At 39.0% G+C, this 20,481-nt stretch overlaps 1 protein-coding gene across 2 annotated transcripts in view; it reads left to right on the forward strand.

Annotated features, from left to right (window-relative positions):
- Window positions 1–20,481, forward strand: part of PHACTR3 (phosphatase and actin regulator 3) — a 100,557-nt gene that overhangs the window by 17,585 nt on the left and 62,491 nt on the right. The window contains exon 1 of one of the 2 annotated variants that reach the window (XM_027645810.1): window positions 9,114–9,480. The exons of the other annotated variant lie outside the window; for it this stretch is intronic. The gene's annotated coding sequence lies outside the window, so the exon portion shown is untranslated. Of the gene's footprint in view, window positions 1–9,113; window positions 9,481–20,481 lie in introns of those variants that run through there. 2 annotated transcript variants of the gene reach the window in all.

Below are 20,481 nucleotides of genomic sequence, written 5' to 3' on the forward strand. Positions count from 1 at the left end.
CTTTGCCTAAGTCACACATTCATGAAACAAGAAGTGGAAATGTACAGGGACTTCAGTGAAGATCAGAAGAATCCATATCTTAAATTTCATCTTTTGGTACTGCTGTGCAAGAATAGAAAAATGTTTTTGCCTCTCCTCTGCACCACGTGATTTTTAGGCACAAAGACCTTCATTCTGTAGTAGAAAGATGCTAAGACAGGTTTCCTGTCAAAAACTACTCTTCAGTCTGTTTTTCTAATACAAGAACATCTGTGTTTTCATTCGCAGAAGTTCCGTGTTCCTGAAGTAATAGCTGAAAAGATCTTTCCGTTTCCATTGAGGAAAACAGTTGAACTTCCATCTACATCAAAGAGTCTCTATCTGAACTCCTGGCCATTTTAATGGCTTTCTCTAGTAAATCTGAAGGCTAGAAGATCAGTTGTCATGGGAACTGGCAACAGATGACTCAAGAAAACAAAATTAAATGTTGGCTTGATGTCAACAGCTAATCCAGTGCCCTGCCAACTGAAATCACAGCTAACACGAGCCGTGCCCAGCAAGCTGTGATTTGAATGGAGCTGCAGCCAAAGATAGTTTCTCACCCCAGGAACAGGAGAACATTTTAAAAATTGAAACTAATGAGGAGACCCAACAACTTTGGAAACAGTGAAACTTAGAAAAACATTGTTTATAATTGTTGAGTTAGAGCCTTAACAGCTATAAATCAGAGTTTCTTCTTTGACATCAGAATCATATCAAATTAATTACCATTTCAAGATCTGTCTTAGCATTTTCAGAATCTATAAGATTGATTTGTGCCGGGACAGAGTCCAAAAATTGTTTCAAGTTGTGGTTTTAGTGCATCTGTTATCTGGAAAATCCAATTCTTACGCTATAATCTATTTTGCAAAGGAACATCTTTAGGCACATAATTTTTAGACTTGGAATTTCAAGACTGTTTTTTCTATCAAATCATACCTAGCTTCTTTTGTTCATCATCAGTAGATTTTAGGGTCTAAAAGGATACATTAAGGACTGCAATTAAGAGAATATATAAAAAATTGTCTTTTATATACAGTGCTGAAAAATACAGTCCTGGTTAAGAACAATCTGCTAATACTTGGCTCCTCCTAGTGACTGTTAAATTAGCCCATATGGAGTGTAATAGAAAATAGAACAGTCCTGAAATAACAGTGGAGTGTGTTTAGAGCTTGTTTACATAAACATGGGCTATGAAATTCTGTGGAGTTTCACTTATGAAAGTACAATGGATTAATTAACTATTAAAATCTGTGTGGACACTCGTATTGAGAATTAAAGTGAGCTTGATTTAATTTAGCTTTATTCTGTTCCAAAGTAAATGAACCTAAATTGAATTAAGATTACTTTAATTCTAGGATAGAGTATTCATGCAAATTTAGTGTGGTTTAATTAAGCTACTTCAAGCTCACGCACTTAGGTAATTTGGATTAGATTTTGTAAGCATTTCCATGTCAAAAAGCTCTTGGGATTTATGTAAAGGACAACTTGTAGGCTGAAATGTCTTTGTGTGCAGTATCAGTCTGGTCACTTCAGTAAATGTGCAGTGACTGACTTCTCTCTTTGTTTTGGGATTTCCCATATTATTGCCATGTTCTCTCTAGTGCTGCTACACTACAGGCTATTTATTTGGGAAGATTTTTTGACCTTGCTGCACCCACAACACTTAGAATTTCCAGGTGTCAGCATGGCTTTGTAGTCACTAGTAGATGGCCAAAGGACTTATTCAGAACCTGTGACAATTCCTTCTCTAAATCTTAAAGCACTCATTGGCTTGATACATAATAAATCCAGCAGGACCTCATCTGCCTTTTTACATGTATAAAATATATGAAGAGGCCTTCTGAGTGAGCATCTCACATACCTCTAGATCAGTTTAAGGTCAGGAATAGGTTAATCTCAATCTACCCAATGCACCTCCATGTTTCAAGTCCACACTCAGAGGGAATATGACTCAGCTAAACCTGCACAAAAGTAATCTCTGGGTACATCCATACATCTGTGTAAGGGACTGAAAATGGGTGTCTGTCTCAGTCTCATACAAGGGGGCACAAAGGAAATCTGGTTCCTATGCCCTGGGGGATGTATTTGAGGAGCTGACAAGAAGTGGAAAGAGAAATAGGATTTTCTGTGCCTCTGCACTGCCCTGGTTGGTGGGTGGGTCTGAGGCATTGCACACACACTGTAAACTGCTTCAGAAAAAGGCAATTTGTGGCTGGCCTATCATGGAGCAAAGAGGGAGTTGTGCTACAATATCATGTCTTTGGAGATTGTGCAATTTATGATCTTTGTTCAAGACTGTGCCTAAAGGCACGATTTAGCCCATATATTGTACATAGAGAGTTCAAAGGAGAGTACATGTGAGTGCTGCACAATTCATCTGCCTGTTCTTCCACTGCAGCTGCATTGTGCATTACTGAAAGTAAATAATGTTACAGACTCCGTCTCACATCTCACTGTTTGCATCATATTCCACATAGAATGGTCTGTAAAGAACGCAGTTAATGAATAAAATATAAGGTTTAGCGTTTTTAAAATCTTCTCTATTTCAACAAGTGTTTTATGAATTCAAGATTTCTCTATGTATTTGATGGGAGTTTTGACTTTTTAGTGAATCAAGGTCCTTTTTTTTTCCCGGGCTGTGCACAGTCCTGAGCTGACCTTGGTGCTGAACACTGCCGTGGTGCTCCCTGGTCTGCATTCCAGCATCACTGGTACTCCCAGTGTGAGGGAGAGACGTGTGTTTGTGAGGATATAGATCATGTTGGGGTACCTTACTCTTATTAGCTGATTAATGTAGAGCCAGCCTCAAATTCTTGTGGCAGTTTTTGAGGGAGGCTGATGAAGAGAGGCCCAGAACAGCAGTCCATAAAAGCATTACTAGGCAGTAAAGTCAACAATTCATGACATGCTGATCTGGATCTATTTTTATGGAAGAAAAGATTAGCCAGTTTAGTCCTCAGGGCAATGGAAATATGGTTTCAAGGCCTGTACCATGTACCCTATGCTTATATTTTAACATGTTAAATGATTTATCCTATATGGGGACGACAGAAACTCATGTTTTCAGAACTGACTACAATCAAAATTCCTACTTTTACACAGTGCAGAAATTGCCTTCTCATTGATTATTCTCTTGAAAGACCATCACAATTTCAAGTGAAAAGGCAAGGGAAGTTGTAAAGTAAGGCTCATATAATGTGAGAAGAGATAAGAGAAAATCCTAAAGGGAATTACAGCTCAGTGTTCCTGCTTTTTGACATCACTCTTTTCACTTTCTCTGATGTCGGCTGGTGAAAAAATGGTCGTCCCTCTTTCAAGCGATACACTTCAAGTGATGACTGTTAGAAGTCACAAGGATCTTATTTTAACAAGTGAGAAGGGAAATACACATTGTGTGTGATGTTAAATAATGTCTGAAAAGCTTCCTTCAAAAATTTCTCTAGAGCTCAAACTAATAATTTCAATTGCAAATACAGAAATTCATCCCAAGAAGTTAGACAACACCAAGTGTTTGTTGTCAACAACTGGTCCCTTTTTGCTGATTGTATTTTTTGTACTGAGCTAAAATGAACATGATTTACCATTTCTTGTTTTACCAAAGTTACTCTTGCAGTCCAGAAGAGTGGATAATTTATAGACTTCTAAGCTTTTCTACCTTTGGCCAAGTGGAATTTTCTGTTGTGCTTCAGTGTTTCTGCCTGAAGGTCAAAAACATATATTTGGGACATCTGTAAAATATAGGTAAATAATTGATGGATGTGGACATGGATTTTGTTTATAAGGGTTACATAAACTGCTCATAGGATCACAGAGTGACTCAGGCTGGCAGGGATCACAGAAGATCATCTGATCCAATACAAAGGGTCTTTGCAAGGAAGAATTTCTAGTTTCTCAGAGGATGCTATGGTTGGAAATTAAACTGAATTATGAAGTTTTGTCTTGCAGAAACAAGTGCACAACATGATTATAATTCTCTATTCTCTCATATACCTTAAGAGGAGCTCTTATTCCTGGGGAAATCAGTGCCAGGGAAATAAAAACAACAATGTTGGGTCTTTTGCTGCCTTTGGAGTAGTACTTATGTATAATCAGTTTAGAGTCAAATTCCCCAGCCCTCCTTCCCAGAGCAGTGCTTGGCTGTGTGATAATCACAGCAATGGTCAACAGGAATAGGTGGGATGTGATGCCATGAGTGAGCAGTGCTGACAGAACCTGCCCTTGGCATTAACTGCACCCTGATCCCTCTGGGAATAGCTGCGTGTGCTGTCCCAGGGGCAATAAACTCTGCCAATGGATAACATTTCCCATGCCCTGTATCCACTTACAGGACTATGATGTGTATTGATGGAAAGCCCTCGGGTTCTCACATCTGTGCAGTAGAACTGCATTTATCATTCTTCACCCCCACTGTTAAACCAGGCTTAATGATTTTAATCATAGCTCAGCTTTACACTGAGTGGCTTCTGTTTGGAAAGCTCTCCATGAAATGGAGCAAGCAGTGGTGTCGTGTTGGAATAGTCACTTCAGACCCTTTGGCTGCGTTGTGGCTCTGGAGTCCCGCCTGTGCCGGGCGTCGGAGCTTTCTGTTCCTGACATCCCAACGTCAGGTGTGGAATCTCGTCCCTCTTACAGCATATCAAGGAGAGCTTTACAAAACCACAGAGAAAAGATTTAAAACCAACAGCAAACATATTTAAATTCTCAGCCTTTCGCCATTGCGCTGTTTCCCCCTTACAGTAATTTCTGGGTTTGGACAGGATTTTATACAACTCAGTTGCATAACAACCTTCCAGTGAACCATTAAATTGCTTACACATACAACAGATTTCTGTGACAGATGATAAAAATAAAAATTGAAAAAGGCCTTATTGAGAAAATAAAAGGAACTTATTGCCACATTTAAAACCCCAAAATATCCTAATTAAGACTGATCAAGACACACAGGGATAATGGTATATGAATTTTCTAGCTTTTGAAAATTATTCGTAGGACGTTTTAAAGATATTTCCAGGAATATATTGGAATATCTGCTCTCTCTTTTCCTACTAAATATAACATTAATTCCAAATCAGCAAAGGTTATAAATGTTATTTACTGAAGTAGTAACAAAGTACTCCAAGCATGTTAAGTGTATTCAAATGAAAAATACTTTAAAATAAGAGAGATTCCTCAGCTTCATGACAACAAGAGAACAAATGCTTCATTCTGCAGTATTTCTAAATCTAACCTTAAAGTTTCTGGTTTAAAGAGTAGTTGTTTGCAATTTTATGAGTGTGCCTCTTATATAGGTATTCATTAAATCTGTTAGGAAAAAAATCTCAAAATTGAGTCCAAGCACAATTTATGACTATTTAAGAAACACTGAATGTTATAGTTCTAATTTCACCTAATTTAAAACCTGTTAGGAAAGATTCCTCAATTGCCAATTTTTCTTCAGTGTGTTTCAAAGAGTCTTCTGATTCTATTTGAAGAGTTCTAAATTAGCACTCAGCATTCTGATACACAGATAAATTTTCTCAAGATCTTTTTTTTTCCCTGAGAAATGGGAATCAGAAGCAAAACACCTTGGATTTTCAAGAAGTAAGAGCCAATTTACACCCACCAACCCCTTCTCCAGTGAGGAAACAAGCTTTTCAGTATCCACTCATGTTTTGGATGCCAAGTTCGTCCTATGTCAACTGCTCAAATCATTACCTGGTAACTTTGACAATTTAATCTCTTTTTACTGGAAGACTTTTAAACAATAAAACACTGGAAGATGGAAAGTTGCCCAGCTTCACTGAAAGGAGTCATCATTTATTACCAGCAAAGGCTTATATTTTAGCTATAATCCAAAGTTCTGTGATCTCATAGATAAATTAACATCTTCTAAACCAGAAATACACTGGCATCTGAAATGTAGACTGTTATATCCAAAACTATTGCCACATGCACAGAATTCAACATGAGACATTCAGGATGCTTTAGTTCACATACCTGAAACATGTTTGCTCAGAAAAGCTTAACAAAAGCTTTGTTCTCCAGACAAACACACTCTGAGTGGAGTTCAGATTCTTAGAGAGATATTTTAAACAGTCATGTATTCACTGCAGAGATTATTTATTCCTGCAGTGTAAGTAGCCAGAGGTGCTTCATATATGGAAGTATAAAAATGAGAGTTATGAGTCTCAGGCAAAAAGGGAAGATTAAAGTCTGGGTCCTGTTAGGGAGGAGAAGTTCTATTTTATTTATGACATTGAAAAATCTGAATCTGAAGTTAAGTCATTCTAAGCTTTTGGGGAATTTTGCCCATCAGCAAGAGTACAAGACATCAACTATCTCAGTATGTTTATTCATTTCATAGCTCAGTCCTATATCAAAAACTTGCAGTGGTTGCTGCAGCCTCCGAAACCCTCCAGCATTTTCTGGGGGGCTGTGACACAACTCCTCCATTGGTTAACAACCAATGATTCAGACGAACTGCGGCAGCAGAAAAGATCTGTTTATTTTTCTCTTACATTTAAGAAGCTTTTGCCAGATTTTCAAACTTGAGTGCCCAAATTCCAAGTGTTCAGAAGCTTAGCAAACATGGTTTTAGAACCCAAAGCCTGTTTGCACATAAGGCATCTCCCCGACAGATGAATCCTATTAACCTTGTTAAGACTAAGCACTTAAATTCAAACACATGTTTGGGAACTCTGCTGGGTCAGAGTCTTTAATTTTTAATAAAGATTTCGCCTAATACTTTTTATTTACACTTGAAAGTTGGGCCTTTGTTTGCCATAGTGTTTTCCAGAACTTCAGTAAATAGAAGGGACGAATTCTGAATGGTGAGATTGTCATTGTCTTTTTTTTTTTTTTTTAATTAACTAATGACTTCAACACAACCAAGAAGCACTTTTAGATAAGAGGGTGCTTGTCCTTTTCTCTGCTTGACTTTATCTTCCACTTTTCCCTACTCTATATTATTTATCTGTCCAATTTTAGGATTCCTCCATTCAGGAATAATTCAGGGAAAGGTTAGTGTTGCCAACAACAAGGTGAAGAGACAAGATGATTGAACATCCTCCTTTGTCTTATGATACAACACAAAGATCATTAGACTTTGCAGCACATGCCTGAGAGATTCTAATGGAAGAACTTAATGAATAACAATTAGATTAATGGCCAGATGCTGATTGATGGGTCAGGATTAGGCTCACTAGCAAATTTCTACTAAAAAAGTGTTTTTTTTCAGCTTGTCACTGCATTTAATTCTGTGGGGTATTCATCTCTCGTGACAATATAGATGGATTTACATAAAAACAACCAGGAAACTCAGATTTATCAAAAACTTCCCAACTTTCTGGGCTGGATTTCCCTCTAGAGAGAATCTGATTCTTCTGAAATGCTAAAGTCAAACTCAGGAAATATAAGGAAATCCTCACCTAGAACACACACACACACACACTCACAAACATACATATATATAGTATGTGTGTATACAAAATTGACCCAGGTTATACCATTGATGTTAATTAAGACTCCCAATGATAATAGCCACTAAACCAGTACTTCATTAAATTTTTTCCTTAAAATACCCCTCAGGAAATAAACAAGGGGCCACTGGAGTCCTGTTTATGTCTGAAAGTCCATCCATCTGTTTTACTTATGTTCATTGAATTAAAACACTTTTCTATTATCAATTTTCTGTTATCCATATGATTAATATGATTTTTCCAGAAGCAGCAGTTTACCTGGGTTGCAATGGATCCTTTAGTCACCCACTAAACTATTCTGGAAAATACATGTGGGTGGTTGTAGATGATGCATAAGAAGACTCAATAAGAGAAAAACCTGTTAATATGTATTTCCTGGGGCAAAAAAAGAGATTGTGATTTACTTTAAATTTGTAAGATTTTATTGAAAATATACTTAGAATTTCTCCCTGGATTTTACCAGTTCACCAGCAGGAGCTGTGCCCAGTGCTCTGAAGTGGAATTGTTTGCCAGAACACTGTTTCAGGAATTACATTACTTAATATCTACAGAAGCAAACAGTGCTCAGTTTATTTAAAAAATATTTTCCTTTAGAACTGAAAAACGATAACTTTGGAACATGGGTTTGATACCCAGCATTTCAGTCTACTACAGCTGGAATACAATAGTGCTCATTAGCAGGGACAAGGTATTTTCTGAGCTGAAGCATCCTTGGAATGAAATTTCAACACAGAACTGTGAATAATGATTAATTTGGAAGTGCACAAGAATTCCTGTACCTGTGGTTCCTGGCCAGTTCTGTACAGACACCTTGGAAGCAAAGACCTTGGAAAAGAAGAATTGTTTTTCACTTTGATCTCGTTTTCTGCATCATTGGCATGGAATACTTGCACAGAACAGTCATTGTGGTTTTAAGCCTACTTTTGCCTTTGTGCAAGAAAGCCAGTGTTTTTAAATTTAGATGGTAATAATATGTTCCCAGTGACAAAATAATGTACCAAACCATTCTGAAATATGGCTCGCTCGGAGCTGAGAGCAATGCAGCTGTTCACTGAGAGTCCTCTCTTGTTTCTTTTAAATCTGGAGCATCTGCCTTTCCAAAACACTTCAATGTTAAGTCTCCCTAATGAAGGCATTTAGGATTGCAGGAAGGAAAGACTGTTTTCCTGCATTCTGGGAAGTATGGCTAAGACTGGGTGAGGAGTAATATGAAATTTAAATATTCTATAAAAAAAACAAACAGTAAGGGAAAAGGCCAGGACAGGCTTTCACTACTGTAATTTAGGCTGGAATCTTTTCAAGCAGTTTGCTGACAGTGCTATAAGACAAAATTGCCTTGGGAGGAAGGAATCAGAGATTTGATGTGGTAGCTGACCAAAAGTTACAGCGGGGTTCGAGGCATTTTAATGGCCAAAACATCTCCGGTTGGTTTGTTTCGGGTGTTATACCAAGTCTAGAGCTCTCCTCCAGCATTTCCAGTGAGAGATATTCATTAAACAGTGACTCCCAGCTTCTTTTACAGGACAGGAAAAAGAGAAACTTTTGCAGCAAAGAGAAGCTGATTTGCAGATTTTCATCTGGTTCTTCATTTAGAAAGCTGAGCCCAAGTCTGAGCATTCCGTGGGTTCACACAGAGCACAATTAACGAGCCCGGTGCTGTCAGAGAGACATGATTGTCGTGGTTAAAATAGGCAATGCCTTCATCTGTTTTACATAAGATACACAGCCCTGGAGAGAGCCCAAAGGGTTCATCCTGCTATTCCTGTGCAACTTGGAAAAGTGAGGGAGTTTTAAGGGAGAGCAGGAACAGGGGAAAGGAAATAACCATTTTCTTCTGGGATTGAGCTGCTGCATTTTGTGTGCTCCGAGCAGCAGCAGCACTCGGAGGTGAGTAGAAGGAATAGAAGAAAGGAATAGAAACATGGAGAAATACTTCCTTCCTGCCATGGATGCTTTATTTTGTTAAACTGATCCATCATATCTACTTGGAGTTTTAACTGAGGTGAGTGAACATTAGGGTATTTTAAAAATATGTCTGTGATTCTGTATTGAGGGAACGCTGCTTTTAACATGAAGGAATTAGGACTCTTAGGATGTTTTGCATGTGATACAATATGCAAGAATGTGTTATTCTGTGATCATTTGGAATATAGAAAAAAAAAATCCATTGGCTCTGTTTCTCCTGAGAAAGTAGATTGTTCTTTCATACTCTCTGCTCTGCAAATCATACATTTCATAACCATGAATATGTTCCTCCCAAACTAGGAATCAGTGATGGTGCTGGCAGATTAATTGCACAATTCACTTACATGTGCTTCATTTCAGTGTTGACAGAGACACTTTTCCAATAGGGAGAGAGATTTATTCTACAGTTCTGTTGCAGAGAAGCTGGGAGGCAATAAAAAGGATTTTCCCACTGCAAGTGCCGTAATACATTTTAGTTTAGGTGTGTATGGAATAGCTGGACTTTTTCCTCCTGGCACTGCTGAGAAAAAGAGTTTTGCTAAAAAAATCCAGCAGTACAAGAAAGTTTATTGCTATGAAACCTTTAAATCTGGTCAGATAATCTAACAGTTGTCCAGCATGCCTGTGACTGCATTTTTCTGTATAGTTTGAAGATGCAGATGTTTTTATGCTACCTAGTACTTAGATATTGATGTATATTTATTTTCAACCTACAGTTTAAAAAATCAAAAAAGAAATGTATTATTTTATAAAATACAATCTTTTTCAGTAACGTATAAACCAACATATTGAAGCTTTCAGGAGGTTCTTTTTTTCTATACATTTGGATCTGCATTATGATTAAAATAAAGTGTCTGGTGAAATTAAATTCACATACTTTAAAAGAAGCCATCAATTCCCTTCCTCTCTCACTCTTCCTACACATTATTCATCTGGTATGTGAAAAGCTGTTCTGTGGCTTCCACACAAAAGCAAAGTGAAAAGAAAGCCAAAGATGTTTTAGTTAAATAACGATTATTTTCAGGATCCTTTTAAAGCACAAAACAAAATGTTCTCCATATATTGTGAAAATATATAGGTGCTTTCAGATATATACCAGAAAGCCGCTATGTTAAGAGCACATTATTCAGATTTTAAAGGCAAGCACTAAACACTTAAAACCCACCAGAATTATGGTTGTCTGTGAAATCTTCCCTTGGTTCCTTGTGCATTGTGAGGCAGCCTTAAAGTGCACATCACGCACTCTTGTCTCCAGTAATCTGTGAAGGCAGAAGTTATTCATACATTCTGAAGCTTTTCTGTAGTGCCCCTCACTGCAGTACCTGCTCCACTAAAGCTCTGGGTAGTGTGGGGCTGAGGTGTCCACTCCACAGATCTGAGGAGTGTGCAGAGCATCAGAGAGGGATTTAAAAATGCTGATTTTGGTTGCCTCACTTGAGACATGTTTACTGTGATTTTCCAGACCCATTAGATAATGCAGTAGTTTATGTGCTTGGAGAATAAAGTCTTACTGAATTCTCTTGTGGGTTCTTAACTACCTGAAGATTTACATCTCAACTGTAGGTTGAAGATGAGCACCTTGTTCAAGTGACTTACTCTTTCCCCCCCCCATGTAGTCTGGCAGAGGAAGGAGGGAGAACCCAGTTCTCCAAGACCTTCTCCATCTTCCTTTTTCCACACTTCCCTGCCCCATTCCCAACTTCTGCAGCAAAGCCATTATACAGTTTCTCAGGGAATGCCTATAGAACACTGCACTAAAATTATGTAGCTCACAAGAGGCATGTAAGAGTTCTAGTAAAGACTTCAGAATATAAATTAAAGCAGCCCCAGACCCTCTGCCACAAAGATCAACATCTGTTTTGTCAGAGCTACTGCAGAGAATAACGGGGTAACCAACTGAACCAGCAGGTGGGAATGAAGGGGAAACCTTTCCCAGCACCCATCAGGCATTTTCCAGTAGAGGAATAGTGTCTGAAATCTTGGATTCCATTTGGGGTTCTGGAGGACACTGTTTTGAGTTCAATTTTTTTCATTCTCTAAATCTCTCCAGCTGAGTTTTGTCTCTCTTGAAATTTTGGCTCCAGATCTTTCTCTCTCTCTCTTGTATTTCTAATCCTACACTTCACCATTCCAAGGCACAAGTTTTCTTCCCTTCAGTTTAAGTGTGGGACAGTTTTAGGACACATGCTTTGAAGGCAAAGCCAATTAAGAAGTTGTTCTGCCTTTAGCTGTTTGTTTCTATTCCCACTTGTAGTTCATCATCCTGCACTCAGCTGCTTGTCCTCAGTTTTTGCCCACTGAATGGTTTCTGAGGCAATGTTGGGAAGTGTAGCATTGAAATAACCCAGGTTAAGAGGACCCTTGGAAAAAAAAGTTGAATTTTACACATTAAAGGGTTAACATCTTTTTAAAGTAAGCCTGGAAAAAGTATGTTAATCTCCCTTTAAATGAACAATATATTTTTTTGCCATTGGATTTATAGTGTTGGTCAATAGATTGAATCTATAACATGTAACTCCTAGTAGTGCCAGTCTTTATACCTTAATAATCTATAGTGGCTATGCTGAAAGCATTAAGTGTTATACATAAGAGCATGCTATGAATGCTTATTATTATTGATATTATGAGGTGATAAATTATACTTGATTAATTTATGGATCTCAAATGTGCGGAAATATCTTGTCCACACCAACCCCTTGTTTCTGCTGGAAATTTGACACTATTTTGCAATTACAAAGCAACCCTGAGCAAACAGAATGTGATTTACATAAATTGTGGAGGGTTGAAAAGGAGCTGATTTATGGTAAACCTCACGGGGTTCATTTAAATAAATACCATTGTAATATTTACTTCAGCATGGCCTTGTCACAGTTAAAATTGCCCAGTACAACATCAGCCTTGTGTGACTGGAACACTTTTCCTCACTCTCCTCGTGCTGTTTGAGGTGAACAAGTAAAAGATTTCCAGTTTGGTGTGAATATTTTCCTGCTCTGTGGTTTTGACCTAAACACTTGACAGGCTGTTGTGGTGAAGCAGAGAGTGGAGTACAAAGCTGTTTGGAGGGAGAAATCTGCTTACCTGGGGAAATAGAAATGTTTTTCTTAATGGATGGGCATCATCTGAAATCTGATTAAGCACATGAAGGATGGGAATCCCAAAGGCCTGTGTGGTGAATGGAATTAGGTTTGCAGTTTGGTTTGGAGCAGCCATTTTACCTCAGCACTGCACTTTGCTTTTGCTATTTCCAGTCTCTAAAAGTGATGTCTAGGAGGGGTAACTTCGCAATGGTGGGATATTTTCCATCCCTTTTTCCCTGGGAAAACTTTCTCATTGTTTCCAAGAATTGGAAGAAAAAGATTGTATTTTAGCAGAAAATTTTTGAAAATTATTTACATTTTTCATGGCACAGGAAATACTGTTAGTATTTCTTATGTTTGTTTATGAAAGCACTTTCATATGATATATATTTTTTTAACTTACATTGTACTGGAGAGTCCTGTGGTAGATCCTAATCAGTAATAGATCCACTGATTTCATAAGAGCTGGAACAATTTATAACACTGATAGTGAATCTGCCCTTGGAAAATTCTTTTTGAAAGTGCTTAGTTGTTTGTGGTATGAAAAAGTTTTGTGGTTAAAATACTGGGACAAGGAAAGGGTCTGTTCTGTATCCAGTTCTTCAAAACTTTGGAAAAATCATTAAAATCTGGGCCTCAGTCTGTTTCGTAAAGTTTGACTAACCTCTTTTAAAATATTTAAACTGCAATCCTCTTTTAAAATATTTAGATTGCAATCTCTTCAGAAAAAAAAATATTCTTATTTATTAATTATCTTGGTTGTTTTTCCAGCTTGTTTCTTGGAGTTAATATATGGCTCTAAAAATACCCCAAACTTGCCCTGCAGCTTTTACGACGATATTTTTTGAATTCTAAGAGGCAAATTGCAAAAAAACTTCCAACCTTCTTACTTGGCACGACTGTAGAGCCCATCAGTGTAGATAAGGCTGAGCCACATCCAGACAGGGGCTGGTTTGCTGGGAGTAGTGATCACACAATAATCATGTTATGACAGAGATGTAAAACAAGAATGAAGATGTCAGAGCTACCTAGCAGCGAGTGTAAATTTAATCTTAAGATAAAAGCATATCAAATATACCCCGGTGGCTTATTGCCAGAGATGCTAATTGGAAAAAGCTGTATTATGCAAAGCCATTTGTTCCAAATGGCTCTTCAGGGACCAGGTTAAGGAGGAGTTTCCCCTGTGTGGTTTGGTCTTGTTTACAGAGGTTGTTAATATTTGCATAACCATCTCAGTGAAAAAATGTGTCAAGTGAATAAAACAGACTTAAATATAACTCTGGAAATTTCGGTTTTCAATGAAAGAAAACATTTTAAGGAAAAGCTGTAAATTGCAGATGCTGTCAGTAATAGAAGATTACATTTCCCCTCATATACCTGGATCACTATCTGTTCAGGACAAGGCATAGGGATAAATAATTTTGCACTCAGTAAATGACTGCTTTATCAAACTGCAACCTTAGAACCCACAAAAAAAGGTACAATCCTGAATTTCATCTGGAGTGGTGCCCAGGGCTCCGTTCAAAAGGGTGTTAGGGGGTAACAGCCAAAACACATTTGTATTTTAAGGGGATAGGAGACCCAGTGCATCCCTGTGCTTAATTTCTAGAAAAAGAACTGTGTTAAAATGAGGTTTTTAGGTAAAAAAGGAAACCCTAAAATCGACAGTCCAAAAAGTGAGATGCCTACGAGATGCCTTTAAGTTGATAAAAATAGAGTGTATTTGAAACCCAGGTGAAATATATGCCCATAACTCAGGATAGAGCTGTCATAAAACACAAGGAATGGCAATGGGAAAGTTAAGGAGATACTGGAGGGAAAAAGTTGGTATTCAAAAATTAAAGTTTACCAAAATGAAGGTAGAAACTCTGTGCATCTTTCTCATTTCCCCTTCCCTAGCCCTGAAATGGTGCTGAATAGCTCCTGTGACAGGGAAGGAGCCTCCTGCCAAAGCAACTGCCAGGAATGTCCTCTCTATTAAACACTCATCCAGCCATTGTCTTAAGACTCCAATGGACACTGCAAATGATAGTCATACCTTTCAAAGTAAATTAAATTTCTTGTACCCCTTTTACTCCAAGAGGATAAATGAAGCCAGGGGGAAGAGAAAGGTTGTTCAAGGCCACCAGACAAGTCAGTGGCAGGACTGCACAAATTAGAAATCAACAGTTCTCCCAGGTTTGGGATCTCTTGGCCCATGCACAAGACAGTTGTTATGAATAGTGACACAAGAAACGTAAATAATGTCCAATTTATGGATTATTGTCTGAAAAAACCCCACACTGAAGCATAAATCCCATAAGACTTGTGATTGAATCCTGAGCTGGCAACACTGCGTGTGTTAGAAGATTAATAATTTTTCCTGCTAAGGATTTACTGAAAAATAAGTGAGCTGCCCCTTAGCAACACCTTCCCTGCTCCATCCACCAAAGCCAGTCTGCCATGGAGCTCTCTCAGGCACACCAACACCTGTGTTACCACATGTCATTACAAATAAATAATGCATCTTTGAAGTGTCAGGTTTGGGAACTGAGAATGAGGAGTTGTTGGAATCATTTCCCCAGGTTGGCAGGTGACCCAGCCTGGGTGAGGGTGCACAAGCTGTTGGCTCAAATGGAGCTGCTTCCAGCCTGGAGTCCACTGGGAATTAACTTTGTCAGAGGGCTTTTGCTTATCAAAAGCCAAACAACACAAAGCTAATAGTATAACAATGTCCAGCAAAGGAAAACCTGTTAATTCCCTGATAAATCCATGAGAAGTCACTGAGGGCAGTTCCACCGCATCCTTTCTGCCTGTGGTGCAATGGAAAACCAGGAAGGCCTGAGGAAGGGAACCGTGTGCGTCGTGCCACAGCAGCTCCTGGAAGCCCCTCTTTGCCCTGGACTCTCAGTGACATTCTCCTCCTCAGTGTCACTCAGCTCCCAACAGGACCAGAGTAGAGGGATTCTTGCTCTCATTCTGCAGGGAAGGTGCACGTGAAGCTTTGTTATCCCTGTCAGGGCTGTCTGGAAGTACCTGCTTTTCCATCTCAGCTCCCAAGTTCCAGAGAAGCTGAGCAAGCAGACGCCTCAGTCCAGTGCATGTCTGAGCTGTGAACCTGCCCCATGGGCACAGTTAGGACCATGATGCAAAGTTGGTAACCAAAAACATCTAATTAAACATCAGTTTGCTGTTATGCAGCGAGTAGAACTGTATCAGTTTACAAATAGTGTCCATGGATCTCCCCTGCTGCATGACACAGGATTACTGCTGGGAAATTTTTGCAGCTCTTTGAAATCCTGCAAAATGAGGCATCATCAGGCAGCACAGAAAGAGATGACAAAGAGAGGAGAAGCCTGGATAGAGACAGAAATATGAGACTAGTCTTATTAACACAAAGATGAATTTTAACCTGCAAATACAGGTTTGAAAACTGCAAACATGATCTCCCATTATTTAAATACCACAATCCTTTCTCCAGCCATCCTGCCTTCAAAGATGTTCCAGTTTTAATAGATTATGTGACATTTAAAAATAAAAATGTGGAGAGAGTTGCTAATATATTTAGACTGGGGAGCTTAATTTTGGTCATCTCTGCCTCCAGCTTCCTCTTAAAACATTTAATAGAGCCTCATTCCTCTTGGCTTCTATGAAGTGGGGATTTTAATTTATTTATGCTGATGAGGAACTTTTCAATATCCTCATCCCCTCTTGTCACCATTACAGAGAAGAGGGCAATGATTTTTAGAGGAAACTGTTTTTTATCTAGAACATGCAAAATTAAAAAGATACTGGAAAATGCAGCATGATTCAGGCTCACAGCACTCTGGAGACCCAGTTAAAGAATACCTGTTAATGGATTAATTTGTCATGCTCCACATGTGCAGAGGGATGTATTTCAGGGAATATATAGACCTACAGTATAAAATCAAATTCAAAAGTAATGTGATGAAATGGTGGAAGCTTGACCTGATGAAAGTGCTAATTTGTTTGAATATCCCATGATTTGTTAAATATACAAGCAATGCTCAACTTCACCCCTTGCACAGTGGTTGAAGAGGAAAGTGTGAGTAAGCTGACAGTTCTTGCAATATTTAATGCAGCCAGCCCCCTCTCCACCTTCTGCTTCTGCTTAATCTATTTATGTATAACTTTGCTACCAGCTATTGCTTTAAATCTAAAATAAAGGACAGGGTTAATTCATAGGAAGGATGGGTCTCTCCATCCTGTGTTCCCTTGAGGTGCTTGTGCCAACTTTCTCCAGATTTGTGCACCAGAGTCCTTCAGATTTACTCCTTCTCTGTTCTTTAATTCTTTCTACAGAAAGTTCATCTCCCTGCCCAGAAAATCTTGAGATTTTCTTAGAAGTCATGTAACTTAAATTAAACCAGGGGTTATTGAACCTTTATGACTCACTTTACCAAGCTCTGCTGAATAACCATGTGGGCCAGAAAATTTAATTAATTTCTATTGTCTATTTGCAAAATCTATTAATGTTCTTCCAGAAGAAATGAGCTCTGTCACTCACAGAAAACAGAGCTATCAGACCCTAATGTTATTTTTGCAGCACTATATTTTTTTTGCCAAAATTAGATCTCAGTCTATGGCAAGATTATCCAGACATGATCACCAGGCACCACTACCTGGCAGCACTTTGGAAGATGAACAAATATATTCAAGCATCAGAAACCTTCAGAATTTCTGGTTTTTTTTTTTTACTTTTGGAGAATAAGCCTTGAAAATTTGATCCATGTGCAACTTAAGTGTTCAAAAACCAGACAGCCAAGGAGATTCATCTGTCCCTTCCCCCACTCCCACTGCAAAAAAAAAAAAAAAAGGGAAGGGGATACTTGGAATTTTCAAGATGATGTTACAATTCAGATATCTAGCAATGGTGATAAAGCTAAAGGAGTTTTTTTCTACATGTTTGCAAGTCAAAAGTCTTCTCCCTTTTTTTCAGTGCCAGAGAAATCAGGCTGGGCCTATTTGTGTGGCACAGACACAGTGCCCCATGTAGACTTGACCTGGGTGTTACCCCTGCACTGCCACGGAAAGTCAGCAAAAAACACTGCACAAAGTAGGGAAAAACAGCAGGATCCTCTCACCTCTCCCATTACCCCAGAAAATGAGAACTTCTCCCAGCTTTTCTTATTTGTCACAGGAAGATGAAAGATGGTGCCTCCCTTTCAATACAGCATTTAACGATCAGATGATCTGGAAGGTGAGAAGTGCGATACTTCAGAGAGATCAGCACAGTGAAACCCCCGAACCAGCAACTGCAACAATCTGCAAATGCAGAGGAGGCAATTTATCCCAAAAGACAGACCATATTGTTTTCTTCTGAGCATACAGTTGCACAGCAACTTAAAATACCATTATCGATGCAGATACAAATACGTATCTTTCATTCCATAACTACTGAAACACAGTTTGATGCTTGTTCCACTGAGCTACTTTATTTTTAGTTTCCATCCCTGAATAACATTTAGATTTTAGAAACCATCTATAAATGGGGGGTAATATATAAATTACCCACATTACATCTGTATTCTGGTCTACATAGGTCTAGTCTACATAGTTCTGGTTTACCTAGTTCTCACTTTTCTCTCAGTTGGGAACGGAGTTGGATTTGTAAGCAAAGCAAGAAACAGCCCTCCCCCTACCCTGAAAGACAGAGCCCAGTTTGAGAGGGCAGAATATCCCGGGAAATTTGCACTGGACATTGCTGGAGATTCAAAACAGCATCTGAAAGATGCTCGTGAAATTCTTTGAATGAAATGTTGAACAGGGGTCTAAAAATGAACTTTGGTTATTCAAAGTAAACGGCATAGAAAGAAAATTAGTATTGTAAGAAGAGAAAGGAGCTGATTGCTTTTTATGTTTCTGCTCATTAAAAGTGTGATTAAATTGAGAAGCAAGATAAGGGAGACCATGTGTCGTGTATTTGCACTGAAGATAGCCAGGCAGCAGCATGTTTGACTTCAAACTAAATTCCCCTGTAGCTGTGCATCCTAGTAGGGCTTGATTTTATTAAATGTCATGCTAGAAACTATTACTTTGCTGTGTTTGTATGAAGTAGCTGCTGGTGCCATCCCATCTGTGCCTCAACCCCCATTAGCCTCTGCTCTCCTTTTCTGCAAAGATTAATCAATTTTGAGAAGAATCATGGCAAGAAATGATGCTTGTTTAGCGAGGTCTCATTCTGCAAACTGTGAGAAGTGTGGAACTGTCCTTCTGTTTGCACTAATTTAAGGCCACAGTGTCAAAGGGGGATGGTTAACTGAGCCTGCACAAAGGCATGGACTGGCAGTGCTGGTGTTGCTGGTGTGGCTGAGCGGTTACACACGTAGTGAGAGCTGCCCAAGAGCAGCTATTATGTGATTCATACCTACAGCTGTGGCAACTGTAGCTCAAATTTGGGCTAAATATGCACGTGCTGGTGTACAGCTGCACACTACAATCATTGGAGATGTTTTTCTGACAGTCAGTGCACATTCTGCACCCCATTCACGTTTGTTAAACACCCCAGATACCTGTTTGTGCACCTTCAGCTCTCTCACACTCCAGACCTCACAACCTCCATCGTGTTCAGAACAAGAAAAGGTGTTGTGTCACTGGGCAGCTCTGGGGAACTCCCTCAGCCTGTGACCACAGTCAGAATTTCCTGGGTCCAGGATTTAGCTAAAGAACCTAAAGGCAGAGTACTGGATCAATATTCAGAGGTGAAGGTTCTCCTTCCAGCACTGGATGAACCTGAGACAGGTCACACTGCACATTCTGCTTTAGCTTCCCTCCCCCTGTAAAGCACTTGGTTATATCATTACAAAACAGTATTATGTAAGACTCGGTTGGTAAGTTAAATTAATAACTGGCAAACATGATACAAATACATGATACTGAGCTATTTCATGTGGGTTTTTAAAATAACCCTTAATGACCATAGAGCATCCAGGTTGTTGTGTAGGACAAGATGGTGAGGACCACTTGACTGAAGAGTTTGTGTGTCTAAAGTGGCTTTTCAGTTGCCACGGTAAAATTTGTTTGCTGAGTGCCAAAGAGCATAATGGAAGAAGAGAGTTGTTTTCCTTCTTAAATGGTCAAAACATAAGTTAAACCTGCCTTTAGGCAGGCTCAGTGTATCCTGAGGCCACCCTGGAACGTTTTCAACAAATATAAGAGGTTTGCAATTTAAGCAGAAACATGAGGGGTGTTTTTTTCAGCTGGCTTTGCCAGTTTTGGCTTGGGAGATGCTTAACTGTCAAAGCTTTTCACTTTTAATGTCGCCTAAATACAAAGTAGCTCTGCCCTTCTCGCCTTGCCCTTCTGCCTAATGGGGGGGGGGCAAGGTGGGGGACAAAAATAAAGAAAAAAAAGAGAGCAAACAAAAAAAGTCAGAGGGAAAAAAATACCAGGAGAGGTGAGGAGAGCTAAAGAACCCTTAGTGGGAACAAGTTAACTCTTGTTTACAATCCTATCACTGTGCATTTGGGCACTCGAGCATTAGAAATATGAATGTTCAAGACAGCACTGTAAGAGATGCCAAAATTTAACTTCTAACTTGTGCCTTCTCTTGTTTTCTTTGAAAGTCAACTTACATGCTCCCAGCATGAGTTAGATGCATTATTGAGAAGGGGTTAGGAACAGCCTGGCTGAGCCAGGCACTGGTTTCTGCTGGGCCGTGGCTGCTGGGAAACTCTGTTGGCTTTATGAGATCCCTGATGCCGACGGTGCTACCCTAAAATCAAGCTCCCAAACCCTCTCTCACTCTGGCCTACATGAGAAGTAGCTATTTTATAATGCAAATCCATATCACCAGCAGGCTCCTTCACTTTTTTTAGATTTCCACCACGTAGTTACGTAATACAGCGTGTAATACTGCATAGACACAGTAGAGATATAATACATAGATACAGACTATAGAATATCTGCTGAATTTGGGGAGGGTGGAGCATGCATGTTCTAGTGCATAAGCCAAAAGCCCA

Source organism: Corapipo altera, unplaced genomic scaffold, assembly GCF_003945725.1.
Source record: "Corapipo altera isolate COAL_440 unplaced genomic scaffold, ASM394572v1 64, whole genome shotgun sequence".
In the NCBI taxonomy this organism is placed as follows: Eukaryota; Metazoa; Chordata; class Aves; order Passeriformes; family Pipridae; genus Corapipo; species Corapipo altera.